The sequence below is a fragment of the Herpailurus yagouaroundi genome, unplaced genomic scaffold (assembly GCF_014898765.1).
Source record: "Herpailurus yagouaroundi ecotype Mexico unplaced genomic scaffold, PumYag 100, whole genome shotgun sequence".
In the NCBI taxonomy this organism is placed as follows: domain Eukaryota; kingdom Metazoa; phylum Chordata; class Mammalia; order Carnivora; family Felidae; genus Herpailurus; species Herpailurus yagouaroundi.
Genome location: NW_024412391.1, coordinates 12,890,332 through 12,908,444, shown reverse-complemented (window position 1 = coordinate 12,908,444; position 18,113 = coordinate 12,890,332). Strand labels below are relative to the sequence as shown.

General features: G+C 42.4%; 1 protein-coding gene across 1 annotated transcript in view; it reads left to right on the top strand.

The window, feature by feature from the left end:
• The window catches only part of EXOC4 (exocyst complex component 4), a 762,629-nt gene that overhangs the window by 705,187 nt on the left and 39,329 nt on the right, over positions 1–18,113 (top strand). The gene's annotated exons all lie outside the window — the stretch shown is intronic.

The following is an 18,113-nucleotide window of genomic DNA, read 5'->3' as shown; positions in this document are numbered from 1 at the left end:
TGTGCCATTTCACTTGACTTTTGGATTCCTCGAGAAGTTCTAGAAAATTTGAAACAATTCTGAAGACATTTCAAAGGATGATGAAATATCACATTACTTTGACAGGTATTAAGACATATGTGCTAGGATCTTTGTTTGGAAAGCATATAACCATATATCTTCATTTTTAACTTTTCTTCTCCAATCTATCACTCCCATTTGTTCCATTGCCACCTGTTTCTCTGCTTCTCTGTCCTCCTCCTGTCTTGTTCTTCCTTCTTGCGCGCGCGCGCGTGTGTGTGTGTGTGTGTGTGTGTGTGTGTTCATTAAATTCCCTATTTTAGGCTAAATTTGGTAGAAAGCCTTCCTTGCTCAGATTAGGGAAACCAGGTGTGACTGAATACTGCATTTATTTGGTCGCTCTTATGGGGAATGATCTCATTATTGAATTAGTCTATTCATAATAACATTGACAAGGGGAAGTTAAGTACATGGAGGCCTGAGGGATACAGCAAAGCATTACTAATTCTCTGAGGAATATAATTCTTAAATTCAATCATCCTTTTTTAAATGATTTTTTTTTATTTAGCTGAAATAAGTAAATTAGCACAGTTTTTGGCAGACAGCATGGGGCCTGAACGCGTACTCAAAAAACTAGCATCTGAATAACGAAATGCTGACTGGGCAGTATTGAGGTTGGCATCAGTGGGCTGTGTGCCAGCAAAGCGTTTCTTCAGGAAATAACTGAACGGCAACCAAGCCGTGCCTTTTACAGTTGGATTTATGAATGATGTCCGAGGAAATGGGCGTGAACGGAAATGTGACCACTTGGGAGAGGTACTGCTACTGTTACTGTCTACTCCCCATGGAGTATGAAAGGAAATAGGCAGCATAAGTATGTAGCATTGGATGAGTCTGTCCTTTTGATCCTGGCTCAGAAGACCTCTCCTTATGAGACTTGAATGTTCCAAGAGACCGCGACTGTTCCTGTCTGTTTTCTCAGTGCCCGGACCAGAGTAAGTGCTCATCACGTGTACTGGATGAATGGATAGGTATCAAAATCAAGGCCTTTTGGAGTGGGGGGGGGGGGGGCTGTTAAAGGGCTTGGATAATGGCAAAGTTTAGTTTTAGTTTAGTCTTTAATGCCCTGAAAGTTTTAACCAGCTGACATAGGTCAATGTTCTTAGAAGCTTATAAGGAGCAGTATCTCCCTTGCAGGTCTTTCCCTGTAGAGCAGAAAGCATTTACAAAAGCAACAGTATATCTCCACTATTCCTAGTCTGTTTCACCCTCATTTTCTCTTGCTCACATACACACATGCATACATAGATGCACTTTATAGCCTTATTTTTTTTCATTCCTGTTTTTGGTAGGGACGGGTTTTGTGAAATGGGCTCCATCAATTCTACTGAATTTGAAGCTATATAAAATAAATATAACAGCGATACCAAAATAGCCAGAAATAGGAGACGGCAACAGTGTGCCTCAGCAGTCCTTAAGCAATGTCTAATCAAGCATGGACAGCATCTCTATTTCCAGCAAATCTCTATAGGAATGTTATCTTCTAACACAGTAATTAATCACTAGTTGCCAATGTGTCAGAAAACTTACTTAACGAGAAGTTGCAGAGGCTCTTGTAGTTTTTTTTCACCTCCACAGCCTTCCTGGCCGGTGGAAAATAGAACGCCCTTTCTGTAATAAAGAGAGATCTGGAGTGATTCCATTTATGTTGATTCTTCTACTTGCGGTATTGTTGTCTTTTTTATACACACCTTTAATCTCCAATAAGAAGATAAATCTTGGGTGAGCAAAGGATCAGGATAACCCGTATAATCACCAGAATTACAGAGAAGCCCTGTCCCCTATGATAATGATCTCTGCTATGGCTCTGACCCTTTTGACCCCACTCTAAATTTTCAGACTCAAGAAGTTACTTTGTCCTGGAAAATTACTACAGATTAACTAGGCGATGGAAGGGCGTTACAGGTGTGCTTTTTAGTTCCTTTCATCAGAAATCATCTTACCCTGAGCTGCCATGCACTTCCCAAAACTGAGTCACTGAAACAACCTAGCAGTCCCGGCACTGTGTATCGGGAGACGTCTGAATGAACGGGCACTCAAGTCCCCAAGGTGGATCTGGCAATCTTTACAGTTCAAGTGAACCCATTATTCAAAAAGATGACCCCAGAGGTTTCTTCCTGGTTCTCCCCTCTGTGCTACGGTGAAAAATGAGGCATGGGAAGGGGACTAGAGTATGCCAGGGTGTAATGAAGGTAACCCACAATTTTAGAGTGGCCACAGAAGCCCTTAATGATACGGTAACATTTGAGGAAAGACCTAAAGGAAGACCAGGAGCAAGCCAGGTGGATACCTCTGGGAGAAAGCATACCAGAAAAAGAGGTATGAGAGGAAAGAACCAGAGAGAGGAGTATGACTGGCATTTAAAGAACAGCAGAAAGGCCAGTATGTATGGCTAAAGTGAGTGAGCAACAGGAAGAAGAAGAAATGACGTCAAAGGTTTAAGAATCTGAGATCTTGAAGACTGTTGCAATAACATTGGGCTCTACTTTGAGGGAGGTAGGAAACTATCAGACGGTGTGGAACAGAAGACCGCCGTAACGTGACTTAGGTTGTAAAAGACTCACTCTGGCCGCTGTGTTGCAAATAGACAATTGGGGAGGGGAGGTTGCAGGCAAGGGCAAAGGCAGAAGGAGCCGTTAGGAAACTATCGCATGAACCTACATGAAAGATGGTGGTGATTCGGACCAAGAGGGTAGCAGTGCAGAGGATGAGAAGTGGTCAGATTAGGATTAATTAGGAGAACTGATAGGATTTGCCGAGGGATTGGAAGCAAGCCAGGGACTCCAAGGTTTTTGTTCTGAGCAATTCAAAGGTTGGCATTTTGATTTACCGAAGCAAAAATGAGCCAGACGGTGGGAAAGGCAGATTGAGTTTGGGGAGGTAGCGATGGGGCAGATAAGAAGGGGGTATCGACAGCTTGGGTTTGGAAGTACTAAGTCTGAGGTGCACATTAGACATGTGAATAGAGATAATGAAGAGAGAGCTGAATATACCAATCTGAATTCGGGAAAGAGGGCTGGGCGGGCAAAAGGAGTCCGGAATCATCAGCTTGTAGATGGGATTTAAAAATAAATAAGTAAGTAGAGCCATGAGATGGCATGAGACACCAGATCTTACTGAGAACACAAGCAGACCGAAAAGAGAAGCCATCCAAGAACTGGGCCTTGGGTAGGTCCTCCAGCGTTGAGATGTTGGAGTGCTGAGGACACACCAGCCCAGGAACCTGAGAACCAGCAGCCGATGAAGTAGGATGATAGCAGGAGAGAGGTCTTTGTCCCAGAAGAAAGTGTTTTAGGAGGAGAGTGTCTTCATCTGTGTCAAATGGCGCTGGTAGGTTAAATTAGCTTAGGGCAAAATTTTGGGCCCTGGTGACCTGAGGAGAGGGCTGAAATGCGTTGGTTCACACTCCTTAATCTTCCCTACACGACTTACCCAGTGCAGAAACAAGTTTTGGGAATAGACTTCTCACTGCTCAATGCCGTGGTAGGGTCTGATGCGTTCGTGGCAAACAAAAATGCAATTAGAGTGTTTCCGGTGTGATACAGAAAAGACCGAAATTGGCAACCTCTCTTTTCTCATTGAACGGTCCCTAAGAAACCCCTGCTCTTCCCAGCATATACACTCATCATGTGTTTCCAGTGGTGAAGCGGATCTCTCCAATGATGAAGTTATGATCTCTCTTTGGACACTGAGTGGTTTTATTTTTAATGAAAGTCAGTCTCTGCTTCTACATGTCCGCTTCCTCCCTTCTCCAGCCCTAGGTCCCTTTCCAGCAACTCCAGTTTCGCTTTGGAGCTATTCTACATATGTTTACTTACCCAACAAAGTCCCATATCTCCTATGTGTAATACACATACTTAGGAACCTCTTCACAAAAGCCAACAGAAAAATCCCACTGGAACCATTTGGAATCTGGGAACCAAAGGAGAAAAAAATCTTGCCTAAAATGCTTCCTCAGGACACAGGCTTATATGGAAAAGTATAATACACCATGTTTGTTTAACTCATTAAGAGGCTGAATCAAGACAGTGAAGAGACAACCAAAAGAATGGGAGAAAATATTTGCATATCATATATCTAGTAAGGTACTTACATCCAGAATTCATGGAGAACTCTTACAACTCAATAATACAAAGGCAAATAACCCAATTAAAGGATAGGTAAAGGTGCCGCAGTAACAACCATCATAGCTAGTGCCCAGATCTTGATTTCTAAAACTCTTCTCCAGTAAACGGAAGCAGGGCTGCTGAGAGAAATGGCTGAGTCTAGGACTGGAACAGAAAATATACAAGATGAGCCTGGAGCATCTTATAGTGCCAGAAATTTAAGGGGGTACTAAATACACACACACACACACACACACACACACACACGCACACACCCCACATTGCCAGGAATGTGTCAAGGGGCACAGGAGCCAACTTGAAAGAGCTCCTAATGGGCAAAGCTAGGACTATTTGTGCAACAAATAAAGTATTGGGCTATGACACAAAGTACAGAATAAATGTTTATGAGTCCATAGTGATACAATAAATTTTTTGAATAAATTAATAATAAGTGAGGAAGAAGAGACAAATCTCCTATACAGAAGAATTCCAAATGAATTATGTAGAAACTACCCTAAAGGAGGAACCTAACTCCCCACTTCTTAAGTAGAGGTTGCACATAGGGACTTCCTTCCAAAGGGTACGTACGGAATGGGAGGAAAGTAACTTTATAGTGGAGAAATCTGATCAATTGTACTTTAGTCAGGTGATCAAGGATCAACACCAACGTGCATAAATCGCATTGACAGATAATACCCTTGATTTGAAGGGATGAAAATGATACTTCACCTCTGTGATCTTTCCCGAAACCCATAACCCTCATACAATTGAGGAAAACATCAAAGAATTTTCAATAAAGGGGGATCCTACAGAATACTTGACCAGTACTTCTCAAAACTGTCAAGGTCATCAAAAGCAAGGCAATCTGAGAAACTTTTGTAGCCAAGAGGAGCCTAAGAAGGCATGGCTGTTACATGTAATCAGTGTCCTACATGTACATGTAATGTAATGTACATCTACATGTAATGCAGATGGGATCCTGGAACAGAGAAAGGATCTTATGTAAAAACTAAGAAAATGTTAATAAACTATGGACTTTAATTAATAATAACATATCAATATTGATTCATTAGTCAGGATAAATATATCATACAAATATAAGATGTTAATAAGAGGGAAACTAGGCCTAAGTATATGGGAAGTCTTTGTGCTATCTTTTCAATTTTTTCTGTAAATCTGAAACTACTGGGGAAAAAAACTTAATAAAAAAACAGGCAAAGGATGCGTATAGCCATTTCTCCAAAGAAGATACATAGTTGGGTAATACACACATAAAAAGATGCTCAACATGGTCTGTTATTAGGGAAATGCAATATTAGGGAAATGTCAAACCCACAACAAGATAATCATATTGCACCCACTAGGATTGCTGTAATCAAACACAGACAGGGGCGCCTGGATGGCTCAGTCAGTTAAAGGAGTCTGACTCTTGATTTCAGCTCAGGTCATGATCTCATCAGGGTTCATGAGATCGAGCCCCACCCTGGCTCTGGGCTGACAGTGTGGAACCCGCTTGGTATCTTCTCTCTTCCTCTCTCTCTGCCCCTTCCCTGCTCATCTCCCCCCACCCCCAGTCTCAAAACTAAATAAATAAAAGCTTAAAAAAAGAGAGAGAAAGGGCAGTTCAGGGGACTGGAGCAGACCCTCGAGAAGAGAAGGGTAGAAGATAAGGCAGGAGGAAAACAGAGCTGGCCGAGGGTGACTCAGCACAACTGTCACCTCATGAGAGGCCTCCTCTGCAGTGTTTCGAAACACGCCTCCTCTCCCACCAGCACTCCCCGTTTTACTTACCCTGATTTGTTTTTTCTTAGCACGCATCATCATCTTACACATTCTCTACTTACTTATTTGTTCTTTATCTATGAAAGTAGAATGTGAGCGTCGTGAGACAAGGATCTTGTTCCTTTCTCTAGCCCCAGGGCCTAGAACGCACCAGCCTGTAGTAGGCGTTCGGTAAATGCCCGTGGGATGAAAACGTGAAGGTGTCCAGACTTTATCCTGCGGGGTAAATGGATTCAGGGGAAGAGTGAGATGGTCAGATTTGTATCTAAAGCTAAGTAGGAAATGGATAAGAGGGCCATAAAACTGCAGGCCTTGCAGACCAAGTGGAAGGTGATTGTTAAGAGAGATGTGTAGGGCCTGAATTAGGTCAGTGCTGGGGGGCCATGGAGAACACCAGTTGAGAAGAACTAAAATTGGCAGGACGTAGGGAGTGACCAACAGTGAGAATAAAGGAAAGGAGTCAGGGCACTTTCTGACATGGGTATCTATGATGCTCACAATACCATCCAATAAGATAAGCGTAGGAGCACCCTTCCATTTGCTAGATGGGATGCTGCCCAACTCAGAAATCAGTGAATAAAGGCAGTTAGATTTTTTTTTTTAAAAGATAAGCCTGGGGGGAGGGAGAGGGAGGTTTGATGGAGGAGAGATCAGTGGATGTGACGAGTGTTAAGATGCCTGTGAGATTTCCCAGTGGAGTTGTCCAACATGCACCTGGGCAGGTAAGCTAGAAGCTGGGGTAGGGGTGGGGGTGACGGTATTGAACAAGCAGATGTGGGGAGTCATCAGCCCAGGGATTTGAACCCATCAGGGAAATAAGCACCTTATAAGCACCATAGATGGAGGCCGTGCCCTGCGGAACAGCATGTAAAAGGTACGAGAGGAGGAAGCCCTGAAGCGGATAAGGAAGGGATGGCCCCACCTCAAGGTGACAGAGTGACAAAGCCAGCCTAGAAACCGAATATATATCAGTTCACATTGTCCTTGACCTTGTGCTGTATCTATGGCCAAGAACGATCTCCGATCTCCGGCGTGGCTGAGAATGTTGAACTCCTTCCAAGGCGGCTGTTCAGGTGGGCTTACTTCCTGCAAGCCTATGGCACCAGGAGCAGCCCTTTTTGGTTTTCTGCAGGAAAGGTTGTGGGTTTTCCTGTTCCGACTGACCAGGGTGTAGCCTGCTAGACAGGAATTAGCAATGACATGCTGCCATCTACTGGAAACACCCGCAGACCTGCAGACAGATGAATATCTGTGGTCCCCTAAATCGCCATCAGTCAGTGCATCAAGAGAGGGGGTACTGCCTCTCGAGTAAGCTTTGGAGGTGATTTGGCTACAAATATGAAATGCCCCCACCTATTAAGTAAAATGTTATTTGATTGCCTTGCTGGAAGAGCAATTTTGTTTCTGAAAAAAATTCATAGGTCTATATTTTTCATGTTCTTTTCTCTGCTTATTTTTTTCCACCTTTATTCTGCCATTGGTTTTATCTGCTTCTCTAATCTTAGGGTAACCTATTCCTTTTCAAATCTTTTTTTTTTAATACTTTTTTTTTTTTGAGAGAGAGAGAGAGTGACAGAGACAGAGTGCTAGTGGGGGAGGGGCAGAGAGAGAGGGAGACACAGAATCCAAAGCAGGTTCCAGGCTCTGAGCTGTCAGCACAGAGCCCATCGTGGGGCTCGAACTCACTAACCGCGAGATCATGACCTGAGCTGAAGTCAAACACTTAACCCACTGAGCCACCCAGGTGCCCCCAACCTCTTCCTTTTCAAACCTTTACCTGTAATACTCCAGGTTTTAAACTCAAGATTATTAATCATGTGGATTTATGATTCATTTTATGGGAGAGATTAGTCTGCTAACAAAATTCTTTTAATGGTGATGCCCCCTAAAAATTCTGTTTTATCTCTGGAATTTGATGATCATGCAAAGCTAGCCCTGACTTTCCTAGGGGCCAGAGTAAATCGGGAAATATGATGGTTTAAACAGCTTTTGCTGCCTGGGAGAAGGAAATATACCCATTAATAAAATTTAATAATAAACATTTGTATGGCCTGATCTCTGAGAAATTTTTCTTTAATATTTTGTATAAGTGGATTTCAATAACATTGCATCTCACTAATCAAACCTTCATTTGCCTTTGCTGCCTGTTTCTGACCATCCCTCTTTCTACTGATCTACTTTTTCTGTATTTATTGCACTCATAATAGGTTCCATACATTCTAGCAATTAATTGATCTTTAATTAGTTATTTAATGAGGACTCTTTATCCCCCCATAGAGTACCTCCCCAAAATGAGCATTTATAAAGCTCTCAAAAGTAATACCTGGCTGTATTGGTGTTTGATTTCTCATATCTTATGTATGAGGCTTTGATTAAATCAGAATTCTTTCTGATTATGTTCAATTAATGTCACTATACCTTGTACCTATATAATGTCAATGTATAATTTAGGATTCCTCGAGATTATTGGCAGAGAGTTGTGGTTTTCCCTTTGTAGCACATGTGCTGAAATTGGAATGATTCAGGGATCAGCATAGATGACAGGCGGTGTTTTTCCAATAAAGATCCCAAGGAATGGAAATCAGAAGTGACTTGCCCAAAATCTCTCATCCAGTTGTGCTATTTTTATACCCTGCACTACCTCCGTAGTCGTCATAGTTAGGAAATTGAATTAGTTCATCCAGTGAGGCCGTTTTTCTTCCAGGAAATGATTGTGCTAAAAAGATACAAAGCTTGTTCTCGACTAAAGCCCAAGAATGATCATTTACTGACTTTATTAGAATTCTTACTGAAAAACTTTAGTCTGGAAGCTGACCTTTCTCGTTTTCTAAATGAAGATACAGTGTTTAGTTTTGCTGCTTAAATGTAGGAAATAGGCAGAATTGCCATAGCTATGAAAGCAGAGCTACAACCCCTCACAAACCATATCAAGGCCAGACTTCCTCCCCAGCGCCTTTCTCATTATGCAATTCTTGTGACTAGTTACCATAATTGTGTTTTGTTTTTGGCTTCTGGGTGGTTTTTTTTTTTTTTCCCCTCCTCTACTTCTCTGTAATAGCAATCTAACATGTTTATGAGTGTGATTTGTGTTTCAAAGTGTTTGATAAATACGAATTTACACGTATGTTTCAGAGAGCATCCTTAGCTAAATATGAACACGTTACCAAGAAGTAAACATGTACCTGGCCTTACAGACTTTTGTCTCCGCACTGCTGTCCCTGAAGCAGGGACAGCTTCTAGAAGACAACTGACTTTAGTGTAAAATACCTAGAGGCCTAAATTAGTTACTTTCTTGCAGTGATGACATAAGAGCAATTATGATTACTGTTATATAATTAAACTGGGTTACATGACATGAACCATAAGAAGTACTTTACCTATATTGGTCTACGGAACCCTGAAACTCTATATGAAACTCCATACGTAACTATTATTACCTCATTTTCTCAATGGAAAAAAACTAAAGCTTAAAGAAGCTCAGCAAATTCTCAGTTTACATAATAATAAGACTTAGGATTCAAACTTAGGTCAATCTAACACGAGAGTCTATGTATCTTCTTAGCCATATGAAATCAGGGCTCTCATTTGGTAAATATTGGGTCTCTGTTTGCTTTGTTTAATTAGAAATATGATTTCATTTTTCAATCAGGCTCTTAGCTCTCAAACGTTTTCTTTTCCTTAATTTTTTTCTGGTTGTCTTTCCCCCCTTGATTTCCATCGAGCTCTGGTCTCTGGCACTTTTCATTAGCTTTAATGAGCAATTTCACCGTAGGGGGCTCTACAGACCCCCTCCCCCACCCCCCATGCGAGGGAATGTGTTATCTGGTTTTGCTTAGTCCTTAGGTACTCAGCACTTACTGGTCTTCTGCCCCCCCTTCCAAACAACTGTCCTAGTAGCATTTGACACTCCTGAACACTCAGAACCATACCACAGACATGATCATATCACCGCTCAACTCTTAGCACCGATCCAAGTACACACACGTGTAGTCTTAAAACACCAAGCAGATCAACCGAGTGGTTCTCAACGGCTAGAAAGTATAGGAATTTTGTAGGGGGATGCACCTGGGTGGCTCCATCGGTTGAACGTCCGACTCTTGATCTCAGGGTTGTGAGTTCAAACTCCACGTTGGGATCCGTGCTGGATGTGAAGCCTACTTCAAAGACAAAAAAAAAAAAAAAAAAAAGAATTCCATAGGAGACTTCCTTTAGGTGGAATTCTTTGACTCCATTCCTAAACATTAAGATCTAGAAGGTTGGGTAAGAGGGAGAGCAGGAATCTTCAGTTTACTTAACAAGTGCCCAGGGGAGCCTGATGCAGGTGGTTCTTGGAAACCCTTGGAGAAATACTAGCCTACCCTCATGTTCTGTGAGGCTCACGACAGGCCATTTCTCAGCCATTGTTCTCTGTTATTCCCCCATCTTCCTTCTTTCTCCTGCTGCAGGCAAGAAGAGTAAAACTTGCCCGAAAGCCCTTTTCTGGATTAAGTGGAACCATTAAAATCACCCCTCAGGCAGTCACTGTTGTTGTTGTTGTTGTTATTTTGAGGCTGAGTCAAGCGGTGTTCCTAGAATTTTCCTGTGAGCTAAGTAGTATTTCACTGATCTAGTTGGTGGCCAGTAAACAAATTCAATCCATGATTGTGACATAAACTTGGGCAAAGTCACTTCAGCTCTCTTAGCTCAAGTTTCCTCATCTGTCAATAAGGCTCTGACTAGAACGTCAACCCTAGATAAGACTCGCCCAGAGCTCCGCGACGTAGAGCCAGAGATGGGGCTCTGAGGTCCAGAGCTCCCCTTGACCACCAGTCCCAGAAGAGGCTCTCGCAGGAGAGATTTCTAAAAGGAAGCAAATCAGCTTTAATTCCACAGAAGTACGGTAAAGATCTCGGAGATATCCATTACGTAACAGGCACTTTCGATACTTGATGACTGGATGGGCAAGTGAACGCGTGTGTGCACGAATGAATGAAGAAAGAAGTAATGTAGGCTGGTTTCCTTCAGTCAAGCTTGTGGTTGCAGCATTTGCTCACCACACCTCCTGGGGAGTCAGACAGACAGACTGGCTGTGCTTTGCATGACCTATAAAGGTCTTCTAAGGCTCTGAACGGTAATTCAAAAAATAAACATGTAGGTGCTCAAAAATATAAATGTCACAAGTGCTATAGCTCTGCATCTCCTTTGCTGCGTTCTGGTTTTCCAGTTGATGGAAAGGTTTTATTCAGATCAGCCATTTCACTTTTTCCTGGAGGCGCTCATAATCTTTGTATTCTAACCTTTAAAGACACAGGCTTCGGTTATAATGATTTCCATTGCCTGGCATCTACATGTTTCGATTCCTCCAAAGAATTGCCCACCTTCTATTTTTCTCAATTGCAGATGGACTCAAATGAGGAAAGAAAACAAGTCAAGGGGGAGCAGGAGAGGCCAGCTCTTGATTGACTTTTCTCTCTTGGTACCCGGGTCAGGGAAAGAACAGATCAATGGCCTCAACTCAGCAGCAGGCGTTACCACCGCGTCTCAGTGTCCTCTCTGCAATCTCTGATGAAACATTTTGGGGTACCGGGGACAGAAGAGGGAGGTTGGGGATTTTTCAGTGGCCGGAGCATTTTATTGACAGCATGAAAGGCTTCATGGATATATGCGACCAGAAATTAATTACAGCCCAGTTCCCCACTTCTCCCTTAGGTGACAGTCTTCTGTTGGCATGTGCCGCTGTGAAAGTAATAATAGGTTTCAAATGTTTGTGAAAAACATGAAGTAATTACTTGCTGTGATAAATCAGTCATCTGAAGTTTCAGCTCTCTCCGCTCCATGTTATGTGGCAACGGGTCTGTTTCTTTTGTTAACTTTAATTATATAGCATGGGAGCATTTTTATTTTTCAGTTTTCGGAAATTTTGCCTTTTTCTTCTCTTGTTTCCTGGTTCTCCAGGGATGAAAGTATTGAAATGATAATGACACATAACTAACATTGGAACAAGGGAAGCATATGTCTGCCAGGGAGCCGATAGTTTTGTAGCTATTGGCTATCAGCTATTTGCCAGTTTCTCTAATGAGCCTTAAATATTTACTGTTTGTTGTGCAGAGGGAAAGAATGTGCTCTGGGGCATTCCGAGGTTCCTTCTCACCAATAGCATATGTTTAAATTACGGGCCCTGAAACCAAAGAGCCTCTAATAGCTCTTTTCCCTTTTTTAAATTAAAAAAAAAAAAAAAAAAAGTTTCCAGTAAAATCTGCAGCTCCTTTCCCCGGTTCCCATTCTTCGATAGGGCCTGTGTGGATCTGCTTGGATGATGCCCCTGTGTTAGCTCACCTGTAGAATAAGAGACATTTCCTTTGGAGAACTATCTTAACAGAGATCCTTACCCAAGCAGATACAGTAGTGAGGACCAAATACTGGCCAGCATGACATAACATCACACGTAGGTATCTTGCTAACAGCCTTAGGCTGGCACCCCCCCTTAAAAATGTGAACTATACACGTTCATATTTCTTTTTAACTCCTATAATACTAAGTTTTTCTATTGGGTCTAATCTGCCTTGTCCATTCCTGCTCAGTGAGCCATGATAAGTCCTAACTTCAAAGGCTTGCTTAATCTCCTGGATCAAGCTATCCCTTTCTTAGAACAACACGTTTTTCCCTTTCCAATATTAATCTCTCTCTTTGAACTCTTGTTTATATTTAGAACTGAGGAGAAGAACAGTAAGAAATTGGTTATCCCATTATTTATCTTATTTATTAACTGGGTATTTCTTGGATAATTCTGTGTGGAAAATCATACTAACTGGGACTTCCGAGATTTTTTCATTGCAGTGATAATTGGTGTTCATGATGTTTGCCCCTGAGACCAGAAGATCCTGTCCATCATCAAAGAATACTGCTACATTTAGGGTAGTTTCAGCATTATGTCTATTTTGCTGTATTCTGTCTGTTAGAAACTGATGGCCCAGTATGATGTCTCAGTATAAGCCAGAATCTCTGATTACATGTGGAACCCCCTATTTTCTTTTCAGGCTGCATCATGGAGTTTTTATAGCGCTATAATTCTGTCATAGCATTTCAGTTTCCCACAAATAAGTAACACTAGGCAGTTACAACAAAACACGTAAAATATTTTTATTCTATTGTCACTAACATTATTACCAATACCTACCATGTACTGAGCACGTACTTTGTGTAAGGCTCTCTGCTTCTGTGATTCACACGCAGTATCTTGGTTAATCCTTATAACCTAGTGTGCTTACTTAGCAGCATTTTCATTTTACAAATGGAAAAACTGAGTCTGAAAGATGAAGTAAGCCAAGGTCCACACAACTAGGAACTGACAGACCCATGATTCAAAGCCAGGTCTATCTGCATCTTAGCTATTGTTCTATACCGCTCATGACAACGTAATGCATTAGTATTTCCAGAAGATGTACCACAGCCTCAGTGATTTTATAGACTCTATTAAGTGGTGATGACAGGGTGTTCCATGTTGAAAGGGCGTAAAGGAGGTGTATCAATTTTTTATCTTCCCTGCAAGAAACTGAAAGGAGATGTTGTTTTGTAGGTCTGTGGGGATAAACAAGAGGAGGCCAAAAAGATTATGAGAAAGGATTTTGGCACAGCACCTAACGCCTGTCTAGGAATGATCACAGTATTGTTAGACCCAACACAGGCAGGAGGGCGTGTAGGACCTCTGAGACAGCTGGCACGCAGTAGCATTAGAGGGCGTCCAGGTCAGGGAGGAAGGCTGGACCGGACAGCGCAGGGAGAGCGGGGTCACTGCCAAGTGCAAACCCTAATTCCCCAAGTATCAGAACACGTACATATGGTGGTGATACATATGGTAATGATAATGAAATGAAATTGTCTTAAAATAGCTTTTAAGCAGCTACTATGGTTTTTCAATGAATTTTAAATATTCAGAGAGGACGGGAAAACAAGAAGATACGTGTTTTTGTTCTATCAATAGAAAACCCAGTCATTTTGAAAGAAAAATAAAAGAAGCACTATATGATTGACACTTGTCATTTTTTGACGACTTAGCTTCTAAATCTCTTCCTGTGTTTAGAGGGCAGAAGCCCATCTTCCATCATAAAAGCACAAAGCCCAGGCTTGTTTACTATATGGGGACCCACCCTACACGAAGCCAATCAGATGTACCTACTCCAGACTAACGGGGGAGCCGGAGACTCCCAAGTTCAGGGGTAATGGAGAATTACATGAAGTGATAGCAACAGCGGTGGCAACTTCCAGTTTCCTGGGGTGGTGGCAGCAGCAGTGGCCAGGGCATAGTCAACGTGCGCTTTTGCCAGCAGCAGAGGGAAACGTGGTGTTCTGTGTTTAAGCAGCGGCAGCGGTATCTTCATGAAACTGTCTTCGCAGACTGATTCGGGAGTGATTTTGGTCACGATCTCAGCTGCTGCCTAGCTTTGCTTATTCCTGCTCACTTTCCAAATGTGATTCTCTAGTCTTGCTGGCTCATCTGTGCACCACCCACTATCCTTTATAAACTCCTTCTCTGCAAGCGCTCTCAACAATAGCCAAATTATGGAAACAGCCTAAATGTCCATCAACTGATGAATGGATAAAGAAATTGTGGTTTATATACACAATGGAATACTACGTGGCAATAAGAAAGAATGAAATATGGCCTTTTGTAGCAACGTGGATGGAACTGGAGAGTGTTATGCTAAGTGAAATAAGTCATACAGAGAAGGACAGATTCCATATGTTTTCACTCCTATGTGGATCCTGAGAAACTTAACAGAAGACCGTGGGGGAGGGGAAGGAAAAAAAATGGTTAGAGAGGGAGGGAGCCAAAACACAAGAGACTCCTAAAAACTGAGAACAAACTGAGGATTGATGGGGGGTGGGAGGGTGGGATGGGTGGGTGATGGGTATTGAGGAGGGCACCTGTTGGGATGAGCACTGGGTGTTGTATGGAAACCAATTTGACAATAAATTTCATTAAAAAAAAAATTCCTTCTCTGCAATGCACAGCCTTGATTGTTCCATACATATATGGTAAAATCTGGTGAATCTAGCACACTTTAGCTTTTAATTCTTTCAGTCCTTAGCAAAGCTCAGTTTTACATTATTGCTCATTACTATGGAAGTTTTAATTTAAACTTTGATTTATTACTCACCACTATTAAAGTTTTTATATAAAGTTATGCCTTATCTCTTTATCTTGGTCAGTTATATAGAATACTTAAATACCCATCAAGAAGTTTTAATTTTTTAAGGAGAAAGCAAAATTGGCTGGCTTGTGTGCCCTGAAGTTTGGCTCCCCATGTCTGGGAAAACTTAATTATCCATTCTATACATTTGTTTCCACTGTCTATTGCTGTATAATGAATCATCTCCAAACTTGGTACCGAGTACAACAACCATGGCATTAGTTCCGTTGATTTAGCAGATTGGGACTCATCTGTACAGTTCTTCTGTTGGGGGGCCTTGGGACATCTCATATGGCTATTATCTGATGGCGGCTGGACCTGGAACATCCCAGATGTCCTGTCTCATGTGACTGGTGGGGATAGCTGGAAGCCTGGGCTCGGCTGGGCTGTTGGGACGGCTAGGTCTCTCTCTTCGCCTCGTCACTTAATCTCAGAGATTCCACTTTCCACCTAAGTCTTCCGTGTTGTTTCTCCATCAGAGCAGTCCTGCCTCTTACGTGGTGACTTAGAGCTCCCCAAAGCATGAAAGGAGAAGCTGCCAGGCCTTCCTAAGGCTTAGACGTAGGACTGGCACAGTATCGCTCCTGCCACATTCCGTTAGTTAAAGCAAGTCACTGGGCTAGCCCACATTTAGTGGACAAGGGGACTACACAGAGGCATGAATAACGGAAGGCATGGTTCATTAGGGGTTGTCTTTGGGATTTAGCTACTGCTGTATCTAAACTTCAGGCTGCAGGTTAGACAGTCAGTGCCTGGTACAGGAGGTGTCCAGCATATTTGTTGGGATTATTTCAGTTGCAAGGAGCACAGACCAAAAAAGAGAATTTATTCAATCATGAAACTGGGATATTCAAGGGGTGATTGGTTTGAAACACAGTTTTTTGTCCAAGGAGTCAAACCATATCGACAGGACTCAGTCTTTTTTTTTTTTTTTTTTTTTTCTCCATCAGACTCTTGCTTCTGTTTGCATCTGTTTGACTTTATGATTACATAGCCTATCTCCCCGTGTGGCAAAAATAGTAGCCCCCAAACTAATATCATACCTGTAGCAGTAAATCTTAGGGAAGGAAACCCTCTCTCTTCCAAAATCCATACAGGACGTCTCATGGAGGGACTCTGATGGGCCCTGTCCATCTCTGAGCCCATGGCTGTGGCCAGGAAGAATGGGGCCACGTGACCACGCCTGCAGTGAAGGGTCAATGGGTCCAACCTGGACCTCACAGAAAGTGTGCCAGAGAAAAGGAAAAGTTCTTTTACCAAAAGAAGTGGGAGGGATTCTAAAAAAACAAAAACAAGCTAGACCTACTACACCCAGTAACAGTTCGCTAGGTGAATAAAATGTCATAAGTGGGTGGCATAGACAGGAAAGTACTGAGCTGATTATTTGCCAAAGAAAATAGACGCTTAAAAGAAATTATTTTATGGGAAAAGTTTCATGAAGGTGCTGCTGGGACACTATTCAGAGTAGATTGAAATAGAGAAAAATGCAGTTTTTGAGCTGTACTTGGAGAGGGGTAAGATCTAGAAGGAGAAGGACATCAGAAAGAAGAGGTCCCTTTCTCCAGAACCGAAAGCTATTACAGAGAGAGGATTTTCCAAAGTCTAATTTTTGGATACAGCTCCTCTCCTTAAACTGTAGCTTTAAGAGGGGCACCTGGGTGGCGCAGTCGGTTGAGCGTCCGACTTCAGCCAGGTCACGATCTCGCGGTCCGTGAGTTCGAGCCCCGCGTCGGGCTCTGGGCTGATGGCTCAGAGCCTGGAGCCTGTTTCCGATTCTGTGTCTCCCTCTCTCTCTGCCCCTCCCCCGTTCATGCTTTGTCTCTCTCTGTCCCAAAAATAAACAAAAAAACGTTGAAAAAAAAATTTTAAAAAAATATAAAAAAAATAAAAAAATAAAAAAAAACCTGTAGCTTTAAGAAAATCACAAGCTTGGTCACTCCAGTGCATTGTACCATATAGTTTCAGATTTAGTTGGATCTGAGGAAGAATCATTTTTTAACCCTGCAGGTGACGAGTGGATATGTCGGGTGTTTTGGGGGCTCCTACAAAAATAAAGTTCCAAGGTGACTGTTGTCAAAGGGTTAAAAGAAAAGCCTTTTAAAAACATACATTCACTTGTTGTCTTCTGTCGCTTTGATTAACAGTAGATGCTGAAATTACCAGAAATAATAGTAATCTGCATTTCTGTATTTATTGTCCTCCTGTGAGGCTGAGGGTTTCCACGAGTGTGAATTAATTGAGCTCCTATCTGCTGCATTAAGCAGGAAAGGACAGCACGCCCAACTTCCCTCCCGTCCTCCTCTCTGAAAAACAGTGAATGGGGATGGGGAATGTGAAGAGAGGAAGAACAAAAACTGCCCTGGCTGAACTGGCTGCAGTTTCCAGGAGATTAGCAAAAGGAGAAAGCACTAGAAGGCAGAAGTGAGTTTAGGATTTGGTAAGAAGAGTCCCGGTTGGCTCTCAGATTACTTAAATCGTATTGTCTTCGTAGAAACCTAGAAAGTCTTCGTTAGCTAGGACTTTGAGGTGGTACCGTCTTGTCCCCTTCCTTTAACAGGCAGGAATTTAACAGGCCCAGGGAGATGGAGTACGTGGCCAGAGAATGATCCTCACAGGACTAGAACTCAGATTTCCTGACTCCTTGGTCAGGCCCGGCAGATCTCACTGCCTCCTGCAGGCTGATGTCAGAAGCTTCACATTGTTCACACTCCCTCTGGTGCTTCCAGGTTAGTGGCAGACAGTCTCAGGAGAAGGAACATCAACTTCGTGTGGCTTGAGCCCTTCCCTCCCCCAGTTTCTTTTACACCTCTTGGGATATCTTGTTAACCCCACTCCCCGTAATGTTTGTCTCCCCTAAGACTAGAATAATATTGCTGCTAGACACTTCTTTATAAGCGGAAATTACTATGTGATAATAATTATGACTTCTGTTCGCTATCTCCACAGTCTCCTCTCCTTGTTATTAAGTAAATACAGAAAGATTATTAGTTTTATT